Raw genomic sequence first — 22801 nt, forward strand, 5'->3', positions numbered from 1 at the left:
TGAGCATAAATTATCAAAAAACTGTTTAACATTATGTTTGTTAAAGCTTGTGGCTCTGCTTATAGGCTTGTAGCACGAGGTGTCCTCACTGATAAATCATTATTTCTTTTCAAAAATGAATACACCCAATTTTCACCAGCACAAATATTATCATACCAACTACTAGGCATTTTGCAATTATTTACTTGTCCATATTGAAAAGCCAAATTTCTTAGATCACAACCAGTAAGCCCAAAATATATTCGAGACAACTGTTTCACATACGCCGATAATTCTACTTCTTGTTCTGTCGAGAATACGGTTTTTTTTTGTCCAGCCAATAGTAGCAGGTAGTTTTAAATCTAAAAAAAAATATACCAAAGAACTACCTACAGTTTAATGAAAATGAAAATAATAAATATATAATTAACATACTAGGATCTGTTATTATTTTGTTGTAACGTTGTAATGTCATGACATTTATGTTATATTTTTTAGCGGCATCACGGAGGCTCATTTTACCATAAATTATTTCTTGGACTGATTTATCATAAATAACTTGTGGTGTTGTACCAAAACTAGTTTTTCTTTTGTAATTTCTTACCATGATAATCACCTATAAATATATAACAACATATTAAATAGGCACAAAGATAGGTAGGTAAACGGTCTTATGATTATAAATTGTGGTCGAGTTAACTGTTACATCGAATTGTGTAAGAGTTTACCCCGTAACAATTGGCCCTGCTGGGCCATTTTAAGTTGTTTTAGTTTTAACGCATTGAATATTTTACATACAAAAGAAATTCCAACATAATTTCATTGAATAGACATTGTGTAAGAAAATTAGTTAAAAAACTTACCTTATGTGACAACTTGACGGGAATTAGTTAATAAGTCATAGATGTAAAATAATTTTTTTTTAAATCAAAATATTCATGTTTTGTGTAATAACCACGATTTAAGATAATATACAGGTTAAAGATCGGCCTATAACGAATAGTGCTTTATGGTAACTGGTGAACCAACTATCTGAAACAGCTGACGGCCCAGAATCACTAACGATCGTTGTGGCTTAAATATGTTAAATATATATATATAATATCATAACCACATAACCACTTACCATGGTTATCTGCTTTTGATACCAATAATACCTATAGTATTTAGTATTATTGAATCTATAAATTTGTCCTCAGGGTGCGCTAGTAGTACTGGGAACAGCTGTGTCAGATAGTTCACCCGTCAAACTATGGGAGTTCGATTGGGGAAACAGATTAACAAAACGCGCTCTGGTGGAAACAATTTGTACCATCCAATTCGGGATGTATAGATATAGTTTTATATTGGTTATTTTACTTTTTATAATAAATTAGTTCTGGAAACTTTATACACTTTTATAGCTAACTGTATACGTTATATCTACTAATATTGTCAAATACATTCAAATACACTTTACTTAAAGCAAAATATATGCGAAATGTCGGGAAAGTACATACAATTTCCTGACTCCACGTAGGGGGGAATCCGCCTAACCATCAGTACGATAGGCGTGGACAGCGCTCCCAGTGTTAATCTGTTTTCCCAATACGCAACCTGTATATCTTAAACCGTGGTAATAACACAGAACAACAGTTATTCAGTGGTAATAACTGTTTCCATGTATTTGTGTTCGAGTCGGCTTATCAATAACTAATTGACCATGATAGAAGCTGATAATTTGGTCAAAAAATTACAGTGTTACCAACATCGTACAAAAAGTAACGGCTATTGTAACACATTGCCCCGTGTAACACTTGGCCCCCTGTTCCCCCTGTTCCTAAATTTCTGAATAACACTACAAATCTTTTGATGGTTGTTAGTTTTTTTCCTAATATTCATGCTGCGGAGCTTTATATACGTGTATAAAATATGCTTAGACGCACTACACTTCGCAATAAAACGAGAACTAACATTAGATAATATTTTGTAATTTCATATAACTATATAATATATGCAATTAACTAGCTATCAAAAAATTCGTTATCGAAACCGGACGCAATACGGCCATTCAACGGACGGCAAGGAATAACGACCCGGAGCAGATACGGACTCATTAACGTCCAGCGGGAGCCGATATACGGTATCATCCGAATTGAACTTGATTCAAATAAGGTAATGGTCGAACTGCACTCTGGTTTTAACAAAAATATTATAAACTGGCATAAATATTAAATCTTATTCATTGCACTTTTCACAAATTATTTTAAACATGTGTCTAAGGTTTTATTTGTAATATTCTGTCATAATTCACTTTCTTAAAATTTTTACAAAACATAATTTCTTTAAAATATAATATAATATAACATAGGTATACATGTATGATACATATATAATTAAAATAATATTAATTATAATGCCAATGATTACATTTTAAGCAGGAAAGAAATTAAGTGTTTTCAAAATATTTAAAATAAGTTTATTTTTTGAACATTTTTGTTGTAAATTCTTTTTTTGAACATGAGTGGACTTTGACCATTACCTTTTGCCACTAAACTCAGTGTGGTTCAACTATTTGATTTAGGTAAAAAGTGCAGTTCGACTATTCCACCAACAGTAGTATTAAATAGCAATATACCTAGCCACCTAGGTATTATCAATGGTAGGTATTAAGTTTTAAAAAAAATATATAAAATTTGGGAAGATTATATATGCATTGTGAAAATACAATATATTTGATAACATCTAAATATCTTGATTAGGTATCGGTTGTCTGTGTAAATACTGTGAATAAAAAAATAAAATAAGATTGATATAATTTGATTTCAACGGCAATATTCAGTGTCAGAGGGCTTTTAGCTGATATGCTAAAAAACTGCAATATTTTAAAACACAGCCGTTTAAAATAATTTAAGCATAATATGTTTATTACAAATTTATTATAATTCATTCAATTTTGAACCAATGTCTATTTTTATTTATACTTTGTTCATATGATTATATTCATATTTAAATCATTATGTTGATTACATTTTTTATTTTAGTTAAAAATAAGTAGGTAGGTATAAAGTTCGTTAAGAGATGTAGTTATCATCTTTTGAAAATTTAATTTTTCACAATATTCAGCTGTTAATTTCAATAAAAATATAATATTATTAACCTTTTAAGTTGTAATATAACAAATTAAAAAAACAATCAATATAACTAAAATTTATCTCTCATTGTTGTTTAGTTTGTTTTTGATTTTTTGCTCAACAAACAAATTTTGAAACTACCTGTCAAGTGAGTAATATTGCTTATGTCATATTTTGTTACATTTCCTATGATCATTGATATATGAGAACAATTATTATCATGTTCTGCCAAGATGTTATCTCGAAAACTGATAGAAATATGAAGTTGAAAATGTTCCACGATAAAATACTCATAGGCATAGTTTAAAATTTATCATGTTTTACCACAAATATTAATTTTTTTCCCTTATCATAGCTCTTGGCTTTAAGGTGCAAAATTACGTCTCTCACGCGGAACTTATAAAAGTAAAAAGTAAAAATGTTTAAAAAATGTATTAGAAATACTCTGAACTTATTTCTCCGGAAGCGACAATATTATATTTCATTATTATTATTATAATTAAGTACTTACCTCTATTCCATGACTTCACACTTACAAACTGTCTAATAATTGTCTTTAGCTGGATTCTCAGTATGGAGATATCCAATAATAATATCTAACAGCAATATTATAGGTAGGTGCATGCCTATTTTATTAGATAAAATAAAAAAGTTGTAAGGTGAGATTAAACATCTATCGCTAAAATACAATATATACTCGATAATATATCTCAATATAATATTAATTGGATATCAGTCGTCCGTGTAAATAATGTGAATAAAAAAAATAAAATAAGAATGATATCGTTTGATTTCGACAGCATAACATAATATCTCTCACGCCCCATAGCTGAGACGGACGTCGGTGCAGTTATTATATTACCAGCTATACGCCTAACGGGAAAAAAATCACGTAACTTTATTAATATTATTTTATACTATTATATTATTATATGTTATTATCGAATAATTGTTCGTTTTAAAACCTCCCGTCGCGCGAGCACTCTCGCGGTATCGATATCCGTTTCTTTTATTTTTCTCTCTTCCCCGTCGTCGGTACGAATAATATTTATCACTTTATTATATGTTTTTGGACGTGATCACGGCCGGCGTGAACAGGTTACAGATAGAGGTACAAACACGTGTAAAAGTGATTTTATTTCCCTCTATGCCTGCACCTCCGTGTGTGAATAATAATATTATACCCGCACGTATACTATAATATTAATACGTATAATAATATAAACTAATAGTGTTCATATGCGCCAGCGTGGGCGTTTATTTACGATTATTATTATTATTATTATTATTATTATTATGATTTGTTTTTTTCGTAACATATTTTTTCACACGTGGTCGTCTACTTCTAAACCGCTAAAAACACTGTGAAAATCTTCGATCCCCCCCCCCCTCCCATGGGACATCTGTGCAAACATATAGCAGGTATCCCAAATAAGACTGCGCAGCTATTGTACCTTAAAACCAATCAAATAAAAATTTACAAAAAAATTATTCCTTAAAAACCTTAAAAAAGGGAAGGGGATTTTTTTATTTTAAAATGTTTTGAACACCTCCAGTCCAGTTCAATAACAAAACAATTCAAGAATTAGAAAATAATATAATATCCACAGACGATATTATATTACTACAACAGACATGGGTATAATATTTAAAAATTTCGAAAACTAGAATTTAAATAAATTCATTATCAAAGGAAAAAAAATTGGGGTGAGCATACATAATCTCCCTGTATATCATCTTCGGCACATTTTCCACATTGCTGCAGTGATGGACGCACGTTTTTATTTAAGCCACATATATTTATTTTATATACGCAAATGTAGGACAGAACTCTTCAACAATATTAATGGAAGTTTTAAACGTTTGTACGTTAGACAAACAAATTCGAGATTTTTTTTATTTTGAGTAAATGTGACGAGGGTACCGCCTCAAGCCATAGTTGTCCGCAATTGTTTTCCAACCCTACACAATCTGATCGAACGGCCTAACGGGTTTAATATTTTGCTATATTTACTGAAGTATATTCCTGTATTATACTATGGTAATTATTTAGCTGGGCTGGTACGATTACAAATCGTTTTTTAATGGTTTTTCGACGGCTGACGTTATATAAACGGATATTTTTCGATGCTTATTCGTATAGCGTATAAACGTCGGTAAATTTACATGTAAATTTAATATACATAATGCTAAAATATTATTATTCCTCGGACATTCAGTGATTTTAAATAAATTATTTTAGCTCAGGCTATGCGTACCTACGGCTATTATCTCATTTATTGTATTTATAATGCAATACACCTACGCGCAATTTTTAAAAGCGGAAACAATATGAAAAAATGACATTATTGACTACTATACTGATGCGGCGACGGTGAAAAAAAAAACTAAAAAAGATGGAAACGTTCGGTTATTGGGCTTGGTAATAAACTTACTTTAGGCACTCACAATAGATTTATCACTCTAATAATTGTGGTTGAATGCAGATGAATAGCATGTGAAGGATACGACAGGTAACAAACACGAATAAATAATTATTATTCATGACTGCAATCAATATTTATAAGGCTTACGTGTTGAAATTATATTCATAAAATAGACACATTGCTACAATAGTTGTATGTGTGTGTGATATAAAGCAAGTACAAGACATATTGTCAAGGAGACAGTGGTGTCCCGATGATTTGTTGCAGCCACTGTGGACTGTAATGTGGAGTATGCAGTTGTCCAATAAATTTCAAAGTTGAAGTGAGAAGTGGTCATGGCAACTGGCAGTGAAGACATGAAAACCGTCCACCCTTGTTCTTTGAATATTACGAAAAATTAGTAAATTATACAAACTGCAAGCACAAGACATAATATGAAGAAGCTACAGTATAGTGTTTTGCGATGATTTTCGACACCGGCTGTGGCTTGCATGCGCATTGTACAGTTGTTCAATACATTTCTAAGTTGAAATATGAACTGATGGTAACTGTAGACAGTGAAGACATTTCAGACCATTCGCACGTGATCTTAAAATATCAGAAAAATAAATAGTAGATTATGTCATAGAACCGGAACAAAGTGGAACATCTACGACGGTAAAAAATAAAATAATAGAAAACAAATTAATTGTTTATAGTTTTATACCACGTCCCCTACAATACAGTTCACAATTTTACAAATTGTTATAATGGGTACATTATTGTGTTACTGAATGAACAAGATGTAAAACGTTTTTATTTTTTGAGGAAAATTAGGTTGAATTATGTAGGTATACCCATTAATTATTATACCCATGTGTCCGATGCATTTATTTTAATTAATAATTTCAAACAAAATATTAATTAATTTTACTCTCATCAAAGTGAAAAGCAATATTATGTTATATGTTATAAGTATTATACTGCATCATAATCAATGGAATTAAAAGTTTAGCAACGGTAGTCGGTATATAGCCATATAGGTACTTAAATGCCTATAAAAATGCTACGCGAATGTCTTCATCTCTCTTATGCATTCGAATGGTATATTATATATAACTATGCAAGTCGCATAACGAACTTAATACAATATAATAATAATAAAAAAAAATCGTCGAGTTTCACTTTATTCTATTTGAACGTTAAAATATAAACGCACTATTATGTATAATACTCGTATACCTACTCAATTAATATCCAGATAAATGATAATAATATAAACAATAATTAATATTCCATAGTTGATGAATGGGATGATTAGTCGATAAACCATAACTATCAAATAAAAAATAATAACTCAAACGGTTATTAGGTTGGTATAGTACAAATTATTATGCCAATCATGATAAAATCATTGATAAACAAATAATCAATAGATTAATTCCAACAACATATTTTTATAAAACAGCACCGGAAAAAGTCTAATAAAAAATTAAGATTTTATATATTCAATATAATATACCTATTATAATTTTATACAACTGTTTTTGTCAAATCATAAATACTATAATATAGAAAATCATTTTGCCATTTTTACACGTAGATACCTATACTAAAAATGTAGATTTAGCACTTGACGTTATTATATATAATAGAACGGTACCTATCATATACTCAGGTCCTAAGACAAGGTTAAAACTAAACGATAAGGCAATTCTGATGATTACAATTAAATAGAATGGGTTTAATCTTTCAAACATATAACCTTTGCGGTTTCGTAAATTATCAAAAAAGTGATGAATTACCGCATTGACAGAAATCTGTAATGCATTTTATGTTAACAAGATAAAATGTATTAAACTTGAAAATTGAACTTCTATTAACTAAAAACGAGCACCATTAGTGATAAAAGTCAGTTAAGAAAATGTACTATACGAACTTTGTACACTGTCTCATTAATCTTGATCAGCTTTATCAAGAGCTCTTAAAAGTTAGTTCAAATAACGTCAAATTATAGAACTGCTGTGAGAAAATTAATCTGATATTATATTGTTTTGAAAACTGCTAAGTTGAATCCATTTCGTTGGAGAAAAAAACATACACGCTGGTATTCTTTGATGCCTGAAGTACGTACAAAAAAATAAAAAATAAATTATAAACGAGTGCAACATGTATATATATATATATAAAATGAGTATTAATAATAAAAAAACAATAAATATCAAGGAGTTAATTATTTAACTACGAAATAAGTGATACAAGGACGGAATCATATAATAATAATGTATTTTAATGAAACTTTTTAATTATCTGATAAAAAACAAAGAAACTCAATAAGAAATATTTTAAAACGTAAATTTGAATTAAAAATACATAAGTAAGCAGTATAAGTGTAAGTAACGTATAATTAGTGCGCTTTAAATATAAATATGTCTGACATAAATTTAATTTTACTGTCTACATTGTTAAACACCATTACTGAAATTAACTTTTATCTTTTTAGTATAGATTCTATTGAAATACTATTCAAATTCAAACTTGCGATGTTGAGTATAAAAAAATATCAAGATGTAAAACTTTTTTGACTTGTATAGAACATTTTGTTTTAAAATGTGAATGAAATTTGCATTTTAATTTAAACTGTAGACCTATATTTTGACTTGATAAAAATGTGAATAGAGAAATAAATAATTTAAATAGTATAAAGTATGCATAGTATGCATAGTTAGATGTTGTTTAAAAAATAGCTTAAATGTATACTTTGTTTATGGTTAAAAAGTTGATTCGTTATGCATACCTAGAATACTCGGAAATTACAAGGAAATGGAAATTAAATTATTCTGAAAATCATCGATTTAGACGCATCACGCATGTCGTGTAACATATTGTTATTATTATCAACAAACTTCAATTTTTATTTTATTATACATCTAATGACAATGTAGGCACCTACATTTTATTTCAGAGATGTATTGTATAGAAAAACATTAAAAAAGAGTAAAAATATTTTTACTCTGAATAATATAATATTATATAGTTACATAGGACGTGTTTTGAGGTATATACAACTTTTAGCATATATATCTTATATTATTGAATTACTCGTTCAGAATGATGTCGCTAATAATATTATTATAATTATTGGTACAAGAATACGCATATTTTTATATAGTGTTGTACATTCATTTTTTTCCGATATAATAGCCAGTGATATATATAAGGGACATACAAAATATCATAAATATGCGTACCTGCAGATTTCTATAAATTATTTAATTATAATATTGGCTGTAATAAATAACTGTGTAACCCGCCAGATACCTGCTTATAAAATAGTATATTATACATATATTATAGTTGTTTATATTGGTATTTAATCCCGCTGAAATTTTGACAAATGAAAAAGCATCTATAAACTTTATAAACTAAAGATTTGAATTTAAGCTGACGGACGTGATATTTTTCATTCGGAGGGCGTTACTAAATTATGTATTACGAATAATCTCAATTGTCCTTGTATATATATTTTTAGAGATACGATTACCCGTTTTATTCAACACCAATAATGGATTTATGGAACAGGAATGCCTTGAAATTTGAAAGAAAAATGAAGTACCTACTTACTACAGACCGTTTAATATGCACAATTACAATTATAGAATCTAAAATTGGTTTTATAAATTTTAAATTATTCATTTGCTAATGGATAATATTATATAAGTACCTAGGTACTAGAATTTATTCTATTTGTGGGGTTGTATACTTTATACTTTTATCCACATATAACTTGATGCAATAATACCCCAAGTCATTATGTATGTTTTAAAACCCAAAAGTACCTAACCTTTGAACTTTAATAACTTTACCAGTCGAGTCATTAATTAAAAAAAACCATTAGAACCCATCTGATATTTGTATTATTATTTTATATTTTAGATGACTGTTATTAACAATATTATATAATATAATTCTTCTGACTCGTTCCTAACCTAAAATTGTAAAATGTACTTCAAATTGAAATAGTTAATTATAGCAAACAAATCAACAATATGAGTATTAGTATTTTGATAAAATTAAAATTGTTTTGAGAAATTTTGTTTGACCATATTCGAAAAAATTCATTTCTGATGTGAAGTATACTTGTATAATGTATATAAATTTAACTAGGTACATTAATTCTTGTTTATTATAATATACACTCCAATATGGCTGTATAACTGAAGACCATAATGTATGTTTTTTTATTATCTATTATTAATTTTTTAAGGCTTCAACAGCGATGGTAATAGCCCACATTAAGATTAGATACAGGTTATAAGTAAACCAAAATAACAAAAATAATGTTTATATGTTAAACTCAATTTCAACTTATATTATATGCTTGATGTTGTACCATTCTAATAATATTATAACGCTTCAGGGTGGCCCAAAATGTGCTGACTCTATAAAGCGAAAAGGTATCGACAAAGAGTTCTTATTAGTCATAATAATATATTTTTTATAAAACTTAACATAATTGGTCATTTTGTATATATTTTAAATCATAAAATAATAACGACAGTAAACATTATATTTTATTTCTATTGACTTTCTACTAACAATCATAAATAATAGTGATCTAAGATTTAAATCGAAATTTAAACGATTTTGTAATACATTATTTTACAATAATTCTGAACATAAAGGTTTGCATGATTTGCATTATCGTGATTATTGTTATTCGAACAACAATGCAATTTATACATAATTGTCAATTACACTCACTCAAACGCATAAACTATTTTCAAGAATAAAACGTGAAGGTGTCATTGTGGCAACGAAAAATCGTACCTACATAATAACATAATGTGTGCGCGGTTGTATGGAAATAATATTATGATCGAAAACTATAAATGTGCATTTTGAACGGCAAGGAAAATGTCAACTGTAATAAATGTGTTCTCTAATACCAAACGATATGTGTGCACACATGTATATGCATGCATTAAATCTGAAGAAAAATGTTTTTGCTATAATCAGATAAAGACAGGAGCTGAACAAGCTGAGCAGGCTAAACACACATAGTTCACCGCCCACCGTTGTCTGACGGCTATCATTAGTCACATCAAACATTTTTGAAACTTTTACATTTTCGCTATATAGGTATACCTACATAGATATTTTCACAAGTTTTAGTCGGTGTGCTAATATTGTAATATACTTTTGTAAACACCGTCCGTGGTGCGATCCATACATCTCATTGTTGTACGTATACAATTGTTTCTTAACGAAATTTAGTCCATCTTAATGTATATATATAAGTAGGTAGTTTGTTTTGCTTAAAATTGTTTAGTATTATAAAATTTTGTAACTATTATATGGTCTACAACGTCTGAAGTATGGACCATAATATAGTGTAGTATTTTTTAAATAAATTACTATTCTTGTTATGTTATTACACTTTAAAAAATTACAAATAATAATTGTTGTATATGCGTTAAAAATTGTATTAACCAACTATATAAATTATTCGAATAAAATCGTGAGTGGCTAAAGTTAAATAGTATAATATGTAATAAAAACTAATGATTAGGTATAACAATTAATTTTAGAATAACGATGGGCATTATAATATATTGTATAGTCACTATAATCATCCAACAATTAGGATTGCATGAAATGTAAGTGTATAACTCAAAATCCCAAAAATCTCAAAATAAATAAATGCATTTATGATGAACAAAATCGTTAAATAACTACCTACCCAATTATAATGATGTAACTATTATTCTCAAACCAATTAAAGATTACAGAATTAATTTACTCGAACCCAAGTATATTTCAATAAAAACAATAACGTAATTGATGTTTGAAGTGTTATCTCAAAAATTAAGTTTATAAAAAAAAAACAATATTTTATGTAGGTACCAATAATACTTACTCAATGTTATTTTTTGTTTGTTTAAAGTTTAAATATAAATAATATATTTAAACTTTAAACCAATTTTAATTATTTCTATTAATATTAGTTAGGTATGTATTTGTAATAACACAAATAATTTCAAACTATCACGTCCGCGTTCAGTTCAATTTGCATTTAGATGTACCTTCATAGAATATGTCACAAACTCTCGACTGCTGTAATAATCGAGGACCCACCGACATTTTGGCATCATGTTTATTGCTGTTCGTGCAGTAATATTTCCGACGGTAGAGGTAGGTACCAAATGAAACTAGATATTATGTGACTGACCCATCACGTCAACTCGAATAATTATTGGAAACTGCCACTGCACCGCATGTTATTACTTAAAATATTAGTTTCAAATACATATATAATATGCGACGACGTATATACCTATTGCTGATGTCCAATATAATATTATGCGATTATATAATATTATATGGTACGATTTGGGTGGCGTATTAATATGGAAATTAGAAAAAGTGACGTTTCCACGAACCGAACGTGATACACTCAAAATAAACGTAATTGTGCTTAAAAACGTCAGTGTGTGACTAAAAACAACAACGATACAGTACAATTGAAATCCTACAAGTCCAATGTTTGAACGTCGTAGGCCTCATTCTGATGGTGGTAAAAGAAAAATCCAAATCAGGCTACAATATTGTAGGTATCACAATTGATTAGAGTTGCAGTTGACACAACGAAATAAGCAGTTAGAATGGAACGAATACTTACTACTCACATTTTATAATATATTCTTTCGATTAATACCACCACGAATACAAAATACATACAGAATACAAATTAAAATTGCTCTGATAAAAGCACAGTGGTCAGTTTAGGATTTTTGCTATCGAAGCGTCTCAATTCCGACCTCCTCATAATCATGTAATAAAATAAAATAAACAATATCGAAATAATACTAATATACTTGTTGGTCTTAAGAACGACCACATAATATCATTATAACTACTCATCAGTACTCTCCTTTATCATCACACATCAGAGTATTGGACATCGACATCCTACTTTATGATAATAGGGAAAAATATACGTAGAATAAGACCGGCCCATGTACCTACGTTGCTAACAAATTCAACAATAGTAAAACAATAATGTACACAATAAATTTTTTTAGCTTAGGCAATATCAATTAAATATAAAACATTCCTGAGGAAACAGCGCGTGGACGTAAGAACCTTGAACAATATCAATTGTAAAACATGGACACTATGCTCAAATCATTGGTTTCGGACGAAATGATAAATTTGACGAAACAAAAGTAATTAAGATTTAAAAGCGAAGCAATACTATTGTAATCAGTATAAAATCATTATACATATTCTAATAATTATTGTTTAATTCATAAAATAAAAATTGAATAAAAGAATCTAGCTTTACTAAACTTGTCCTTGAGGAATCTTTTTTCCTACACTCGGCTAGGTGTTATAGGTGTGTATCATTAATGACCAATAACAAACAGACGAGTTAAGTGACTGAACGTTCTGATTTGCGTACCGTGAATGTTGATGATTGATGGATACAAGACGGCTTGTTTTTCAATAGAATCACTACATAAAAGGTAAATTAGTAGCAACACTCTGATTGGTTATTACTTATTAGTTTATAATATAATTTTATTACATTAAACCAATAACAATAAAATAATAGTTATTCGATATTCTTTATTAATATAGATAAGTTTTTTAAACGTTATTATATACTTTAAATTTTGAGCGGAGCAATGAATGTATAAATTCTACATTGACACGTATGCGTGTTTTTTTTTGTACATAAACACGATTTATAGTAGAAAAAATGTTTCAATTTTCTTCTTTGATGGTGGTCTCTGATTAGGTTTAAAATTATAAAATAGATAAATTTTCACTAGAACTTACTAGAATTTTCACACGAAATAAGTTTTCGACAATTTTTTTGGGGGCAACTCAAAAACAAATAACTGTAGATTCTTGAAATGTTCCATACATTTTTATATTAGCTTTTTATACATATTATGATAACATTTTAAAAATATTTCTATGCTTTTTGAGCTATTAATAGACATAAGGTATTTTATATTTTTATTATTTTTCAAATAGATATGTTTTTGACAGGATAGAGCTTTTTTTTCTAACCGATTTTCGCTTCCATTTGTTTACTTCAATAAAAAAAAATTAAATTAAATTCCAGCACCACCAACTTTTCTATAAGAAACTCCCGATTTTCCTCAAGCACCGCCAGCCTTTCTATATAGACAACCCGATTTTAATACAAACATTTTCTGAAAATTTCAAGTATCTACGGTTATTAAATTTTGAATTATAACAAAATAGATTCATCAAAATAAGTTTTATGAAAATTAAATTCCTATTTTCCCATTATTTTTATTATTTTTCAATTATTTAGAATAATAGTAATCTTTTACTTTTGACCCCTTGAAATACCAACTAGGAACTTCAAGAGTAGAAGAAAGTTAAATATTGAAGTACTTTTACTATTCTTAAAGGTAAATGGTGTTTACAGACTCAAGACTTAAAAAAAACCTCAGACATCATTGTAAAATTAATACATTCATCACTCTGCTCAGAGTCTAAAATATTTATTGATCCTTTTTTTCTTTCAATATAGATTTGATAAGAAAATTATTATCCCACCACTATATCAACCTTTAATGTTAAATAATGTCTAATTACTATCAATGATATTTTTATATGATTGTCATGATATTATAATCTCATTGTTAATATCTCATTAATAATAATAATAAAAAAAAAATGGTAAATAATTAGATAAGGGCGTTTTAATCAAAATTGTTTGCAATACAAATGAGATTATGTGAACATAATAATTAATAAGTAATAACGATCGCCACGATGTTGATACCTATTTTTATTTTTACGACAAAGTACCCCCACTGGGAAGTACACTTCACTCTATATTTACATGTCATTATTTCATTATTTTATCAATTAAGCTTATCGTCTAGTATAATGTAACAGATGGCATAATAAAAAAAACTGAATTTAAAAAAAAATAAAACGTTTGCAAATAGTTATTCAAAAGACAAAGTTTTCAATGCTGCAGACAACTGAACTTTATTCTACCTTCAACCATATTGATTAAGCATACGTTTAAATCAATGGTTAAAATATATAATATTAATGAACACCAAAATAGTATTACAGTATTCAGTAGCGTATGCAGGATTTTAGTTCGGTTAGGGTTTTACCTGAGTAAATAATTTACATTATTTTTTTCTAAACAGTTTTTATATAATTGGTTATAAAAATTATAGTTAGTTTCAAATTTAATCTACATTTAGAACACTCGAGTGGTTAACCTGGACACCTAGTCATCTGTAGAACCTCTTCTGGTCGTAATATACTTGGTAATAATCGATGAACGATGACATATGATGATACATCGATTAGCAATGTTCTAAATCAACCAAAAAACTGAAACTATGATAATCGACGCCTTTGTCACATTTAACAATACATTTTATATCTATTAAAAATGATCAACAATTATTGATCGACTCTGTGTATTGAAATTATTAAAATAGATTATTAAATAGGATTTTATAAAATATCTTCTTATTAAATAAGATTTTTTTGTAAAAGAAAGAAATTTCAGGGGGTGCCAGAATCTTAGAAGCCTACCTCTCGTACGCCACTGCCAGTATTTCACGATAACTTAGTACGTAGGTATGTATGAATTTTTTATCGGATTATCATAAAACATCTTAAACTAAATAATACAAATTGGTTTTATTTATTTTGACTAGGTACACTTACTTCCGTATTTTGTACTCGATAATGTAAAACATTATTAAATCGTTTGTTATTTGCAGTTTCAATGATGTCCTTAACGCGTTTATATATCATATGATCTTAATGATGTTATAATTTTCATTTTTTTTTTTTTTCATGCTTCAATAATTAATTAATTTACGCTTGAAATAAAAAGTTAATTAAATATTAAATTTTTCCTTAAATAAATAGTCTCGGACAAAAAAAAACTCACGATAGTGTCGTATTTAATTAATTAACTGTATAATTCCTTGGTTATAAATTAAAACCAATTATTAGTATAGACTAATAATTACTTCACAAAACGAGTTTTCATCACGATATTCAAAATGTGTTCACTAATTTTTTACAAAATCACTTTTATAGTAACCCGACGCCGCAGTATTATTTAATATACCGCGTGTCTTTAATTACATTTTATTTCGTATGGCGTAAGTATAAAGTAGGTAGGTAGGTAGGTACCTTTGATTATAAAATGTAGGTATATTTACTATTTTAAATGAAAAATACAGTAAAAACGCTGTATATTTAATTATAGGATATTCAAACTGTAGTCTTTGGCGATACATTGAAAACGTTCAAATTCTTCCTTTGAATTATAATGAAGTAGGTACGTCACCTGCTTCATTAGCCGTTACTAAAAATACCAATGAACCTTACTACAATATAATATGTTGGATCAAAAAATCATAAAAAAAATTAGCTACTAGATTTCGATAAATGGTTTACAATCAAAAGTTTTCCAAAAACCAGATTTACAAATTGGCTATTCTGAAATTTTCAAAAAAAATTTATATCAGATTTTTATTTTTTATTTTCAATATTAAAAAATAAAAAAAACAGTCATAGGTACCTGTAACGCACGAGTAAATAAATTATATACAAAAAAAAAAAAATTGAAAATATTGATTATAACAAAAGTCAGGTCTTAATGTTACACTGTACATAATGGACCATAATATCATAATATATTATATACGACTTTGATTCGATAATTATTTCGTTTGGCCCCTGTGAGTAGCGCAGGTGATGGTTATGAATCAAAATTTTGAATCTTAATGTGTAAATAGTTAAAAACCAACTCTGATCTCAATTTACTCGGCGGGTTGAATTTTTTTTAAATACTATTGCGATTCAATTACTTGTATATTATACTTACATTAATTTATACAATACAGTTGTTGACGATTTCTCTTGATGTACTATCATTATTAAAGAGTGTACACCGTGTCTTTAATAACATTATACTTCGTATGGCGTACCTTTGATCATTAAATGTAGCTACATATTTACTATTTTAAATCAACAGTACAGAGAAAACACTGTACATTTAAATATTTAACTATAGGACATCCAAGCTGTAGTATTTGACGATACAATGAAAACTTCAGAATTCTTCCTTTTAATTGTACCGGTGTTGGATACGTCACTGGCCTCATTAATCGTTGGTACCAAAAGTACCCACCAATCTAACCTTACTATAATATAACATTGTCCATGTATATTTTATATGATTTTTATCCTATAGTTACCTATATCGGCTATATCTGAGTAGTGTTATAGGTGTTTGTGAAAATGTTATAAATCATAATTTTGAATCTTAATGTGCAGACAACAAAAAACCAACACAGATTCCAGTTTACTCGGAAAGTTGAGGTTTTATTGAATATTTTCGTTGCAGATACGTCGTATGCTGTATACTTAAATTATTATCCATCATATACAGTTTTTGACGATTTTCTCTGGATACCCTACCTATTAAGGACTATGGTATATACGTTCGATATTCCCAATGTACCTTTAAAAAGGTACTGAATTGTGTAAAACGTCCATGTTGTTGAAATAATATAAACAACAAAAAAATGTTGAAACGTTATTAAAAAAAAAATAACGATAAAAGTTCATGTTCCATGAGAAAAAGAATTATTTTCACTCTCTCGTGCTTGTTCATTTTGAAAAGAAGTGGTTTCAATCTAAATTTTCCTAAAAAAAAATAATGGAAAGCGGTGGTGTAAAGCATCAACTCCATGCCTAGGCGTACCACCCATCCCTGCGCTGAGTGAGGCCTTCTCTACTAGATAATATTATTATGTTTACCAGCGTATGGTATCAACCTTTTCCGACGTAACCACGGCACGAGTTTCCCGATTTTCGTTTGATTTTTTGTGACCTTTTAAAATTAGTTTTACTTATTTTAAGGATATTATTATAATATATATAGTATAATAGTGAAGTACCTACCTACGAAGATATTATTCATTGTCGTCGAAACGTTTCTTTGAGAAACACCGCTCAAGCGACGGAAAACCAACAACCGGGATTACCGACAACTGCCATCATCAATAACCACGATTACCAATAACTGCGATCACCACACGGACATCCACGACCACTTGCAGGTAAAGGGGGTTCACACTTACGTCGTGTCGTGTCGTGTTTTTAACTATCGTGTGCCTTCGTGCCGTACCCGTGCATGCGTTTTTTTTATCTGTATACCAAAATGCAATACCAATGATTTATTAATATTGTAGGTACCCGATGATAACATTTTATAATTTTTTTAGTTATCTGTTTTCCGCAAACAAATGTTACCACATGGTCAAAAGTTGAATATATTCAACTATGCGGTATCGTTTGGTTACTATGTTATCGTGTGTTAAAATAACGGTATAATTTAATATAGTAGATACACTTAAGGGGTGTTCACATTTACACCGTGTCGTGTCGAGTCGTGTGAAAAATTGTCTCTGATTGGCTGAACCGCGTGGTTCTATTGAGGTTTACCATATGGTATATCATAATTTTATCACACGATACCACAGTAACCAAACGATATCGCATAGTTGAATATATTCAACTTTTGGCCGTGTGGTTACAGATTAAGTGCAGAAAAATGATAACTAAAAAAATAATAACATTTACTGGAATTGATAATAATTTTGGTATCGTTGGTATTGTATTTTGGTATAAAACCCACGAAACGATGATGATCGTGATAAATGTGATCACACGATCATAAAAACTAGATACAACACGACACGACACGACACGGTGTAAGTGTGAACCCCCCTTTATAGCCCGTTTTACAATCGGAATTTAAACCTCGGTTACGCCTAACCCACTGATTTTCCGGCCGAATCCGGTGGTTTAACCTTAGTTTAACGATTGAAATATGGGCACTATGATTGTAAAACGGGCTCTTAGTGGACCTACCCGGTTCAGCTAATCGGAGAAAATTATTTCACACGACAAGACACGATGTAACCGGCTTCACGAGGTAAGGCCTGACGTTCGTTACTAATAGATGACGTGCAGACGAAATATTTTATTATTATGATAAGCGACGAAATAATAATATTAGACGACGAGCCGGCGAAATTAGCTCGTTAGGCTCGTTATTTAAATAATTTATGTAATATATGTGTGTTGTATGGAACTTGCTGCACCCACCACAAGCTAATCTTTTGTTTTATTTTAATCTTTGTTATCTTTTTGTAAAATATTATATTGACAGTAAAAACTATTATTATTATTATTAATATCATTTCTTCTGACAGTTGATTCGCCAGATAAATTTCAACGTTCAAATGTTGCATTTTCATAATAGCACGCTGTAGAATGTAAGTAGGTACTATGTAAAATATATACTTTGACAAAAATCACAAATGTTTTTTATACGTTTTACCGTGTTTATAATAATTCAATCTTCTGTGTGCCACATTTTATAATTATGATAATAGCAACGAAATAATAATAATATTAGACGACGAGCCGTCGAAATTAGCTCGTTAGTCGTAACAACAACGCCGCGGTTTAACGTGAGCGCCGCCCAACGGCCTTGTGGATAATACTTTTAACCGGCGTGTAACTCATCATAACAATTCGTTTAAAACCTTTGGCTGTAACGGTAAACGGACCAGACACATATTGTTTGACAACAACGACTTTCATCACGCCAATGTATAACCACCACGCGACAACAATATTAATTGATAACATTATTAATTGTTAATTTCATTATTAATAATATAATTTCTTCTGACAGTCGATTCGCCAGATAAATAATTTTTTTTTTTATTAAAAATAAAGTATATTTACAATCTATACATAAGTGTATAATGAGTAAGTGTGGTGACAGAGTAAGTAAGTATTATAAGAAAAAAAATAACAAGAGAAGGAAGGCTCCCAGCAGTGCCACCTGACCAGAAATCAGATAAATAATTTAAACGTTCAAAATGTTACATTTTCATAATAGTACGCTGTAGAGTGTAAGTACTATGTAAAATATTATATACTTTGACAAGAATTCAAAATGTTTATTTACACGTTTCACGGTGTTTATAATACTCAATCATCTGTAGCAGTGTATTTTTCAATAATAATTTTTAATGTCCGATAAATATATCAAGCACCGCCGTGTTTTTAATTCTAGAGTTACATAATCTACATTTCTTATATTAGGTATTATATTATTATATCCTATGCGATATCTAACGTTGAAAAGACGTTTTATTTTCAACAATAAATTACTTTTGAGTTTTTTTTGTTCCTGTTGATGTACTTTATTTTTACGGACAGTTTTTTTATGGATGTTTTCTCTTTCAAGTCCAACAAACATAACTAAGTCATTAAACTAATGTGTATTAAAATATACGCGGGTAAACCTCGGTACTAGAAAATATATAGTAGAAATACCTATAGGTATTACAATTTGTTTAACGTGAAATGTTTTTTATTCAGTTTAAAAGTTGGTGGAATAAATTATTTCAGTAATATCCAAAAGTAATTTTATTTGATTGGATAAAACAATCGTTTCTATTGACTAGGTACCTAGTTGAATACAATAAGTATTTATAATTGAGTTTTATACAACAATGTGTTGAGTGGATAAAAAAATCTAATTACTATAACTGCTTATAGTACAATAATCGTTATATGATTTACAAAACAAACATTAGTGATAACTAATTTATACTTATGAATTAAATAACTTACAACTTTCATTCTTAACTTGGTACATTTAAAAAATGATTTACGAAATAATTATTTTGAGATTTTTCCCATAATATTACATACGACATAACAATACATATTTGAATCTGTGTTCATAATATCCTGCGATTCCTAGAGAGGACGTTACACGAGCACTTGTAGTCTTCGTCTTACAAGTGCGTAACATAGCGAATTTACACTCAGCAGGTCATGTTTAGCTTCATTAGTTTAAAAATTAGTGTGAATCGATTAATTACGAAACTTGATGGTAAGAACAATAACAGTGTTTGTATGTGCATTTTTTTACGATACTTCAGTTTTTTTACCAAATTTTACGTATATATAATATAGCAAAAATTGAAAATGCTCATAACTCTATTAAAAACTGAATTATCGTAAAAAAACAAATTATGTTCTTACCATACAGTTTCACTCTAATTTTTAAAATAAAGAAACTAAACGTGATGTGCTGAGCGTACATATTTTGCTATGTTAAGCACAGAAAATACGGAGACGACAAATGGCTCTATAACGTCCTCTTAATAATTTGTTGTTCGTTTTAATCTTCGTATTGTGTAGAGTTGCACTCATTGATTTTATTAAAAGTTAATACATAGTATACAGTTAAAAATATATTTACATAAAACCATATTATTATATAGCCTATATGTATAGTATATACAGGCAGATACAACTTAAAATTTTTAAGTCCTTGTATTTTTTTCTTCATTTTTATGGCACGTAATTGATGATCGACCTGCACGTGTGCGCGACCTCGGGACCAAACGTCAAATTGAATGCCTGCACCGAAATACTGTATTTTACCCATCCGATCGGTCACGTACCGGTAATTAATATTAATCTACAACATGGTTATAAAAATAATAGGCGATAATTAAACATGTCCACGAACACGACGCGAGACGTTCGCGCGAGGCGGTTGAACTTTGACGGGCCGCCACGATGGAGGCGGTGGTCTGTACGCCGTAAAATGATATTATTATGTGTTATATACCGCTTATACCCAATAGGTAGGTACTCGGTATAAAGTTGTATTAAATCGTTGTTGTAGTGGTCGACGTTATTGTCGCGCGGCGGAAAGTAAGACCATATTGAGTACTCGGTGGTAAGACTTACTTAAGCGATGTAAACAACATCACTGTTGCAGATACAGACGTTTTGTAATAATATGATAGGTACCTGTTGTAGCCGTTGTAGGTAATATTAATATTACACGCTCACTAGGAATCGCTCAGTGCTCTCAGCTGTGATAAATTATACAACATAAAATATACAATGAAAATCGAAAATCGTGGCAATAATTTACCGTCTCGCGTATTATTCATAACTATGAAGTATATTATATTTTAGTTTCAAAGTTGCACGATATCCAGTATACAGTATATTTAGTTTATGTATATATGATACGTATGTAGGTTTATCTTTCTGCAGCATGGGAGGCATATATATACATAATATATATATATTATATGCACTGCACTCGTCTGCGAGACCTTGAGACCTAGTCGGAAACACCGCGGCGAGTAAATCATCGGCTAACCCAAGTAGTTCCTCTAAAAGCCTGCGAGAAAAATTACTATAATCAAAAAAAAAATACTCCATTATCAGCTGCGGACCGACCGACCGCCGTTGATATACATTATAATATTATTATATAATACTCACGCAGCTATCATTATTTTCATCGGGAACGTTTCAATTAAAAACACTCATCGCGCGCCCGTATAACACACAAATATATATATGCACGCTATATTATGTCTATATATCACATTATTATATCATATGTACCTACGCTTTGTATTGTGTACAATTGATGTGTTTTTTACACCGCGACCAGCCCGGCTGAGATCGCCACCACCACATTATAGGTGCGAATAAGACATTTTTTATTGAATATTATTATTGTGACGTCCGTCCGAGGTCGTTTCATTTGACACGGCCGGGTGGTTAAAAAACCGCGGGAAGGAAAAAACACAATTAATTTTTCGTCGCCGATCGGTCTCACGCGCCGCCCCACACGAATGCCGGCTATAATATTATATAACTACCGGAAACGAGCTTACATATAATACTCGTCTACAGACTCTTTTCCATGTTATTGTATACAGTATGCGTTGTGTTAACACTATTATACTAGTTCCTATAGAAATAATAATAATAAAACATAATACTCATATTATTATTATATGATGGTCCGTTCAGAGTTGTTCACTTCTGTCAATATATTTACCTGTTTGTATATTTTGAGTTATCGTATACGCATATGTAATATCATATAATATTATAATATATTTGGCTAGGGCTAGGTTATAGGTATACAGGTAGATATACGTTATTTATGCAGAATTAGTAAAACACGAACCATCAATCTTCGTCTTAATCGTGTGTGGACATATATTTTATCGGTTTTACTCGAAACGAAAACTCCAAGGATAAACAATTTATAAAATTGTATTTACTTCAACCTGCAAGACCTTGTAAAGTATGATGAAAAATACGTTCTTGCGAGAAAAGTTAAATAAAAAATGT

The 22801-nt window shown here is 29.4% G+C and overlaps 1 long non-coding RNA gene across 1 annotated transcript; it reads right to left on the reverse strand.

Annotated features, from left to right (window-relative positions):
• Window positions 1-200: 200 nt before the first annotated feature.
• LOC132938368 (uncharacterized) lies at window positions 201-980 on the reverse strand. Its single transcript, XR_009663904.1, has 3 exons — window positions 843-980; window positions 415-595; window positions 201-341 (listed from the first exon to the last, which is right to left on the reverse strand). It is a non-coding gene; the product is annotated as an uncharacterized LOC132938368 (long non-coding RNA).
• Between the last annotated feature and the right edge of the window lie 21821 nt (window positions 981-22801).

This window comes from Metopolophium dirhodum, chromosome 2 (assembly GCF_019925205.1).
Source record: "Metopolophium dirhodum isolate CAU chromosome 2, ASM1992520v1, whole genome shotgun sequence".
In the NCBI taxonomy this organism is placed as follows: Eukaryota; Metazoa; Arthropoda; class Insecta; order Hemiptera; family Aphididae; genus Metopolophium; species Metopolophium dirhodum.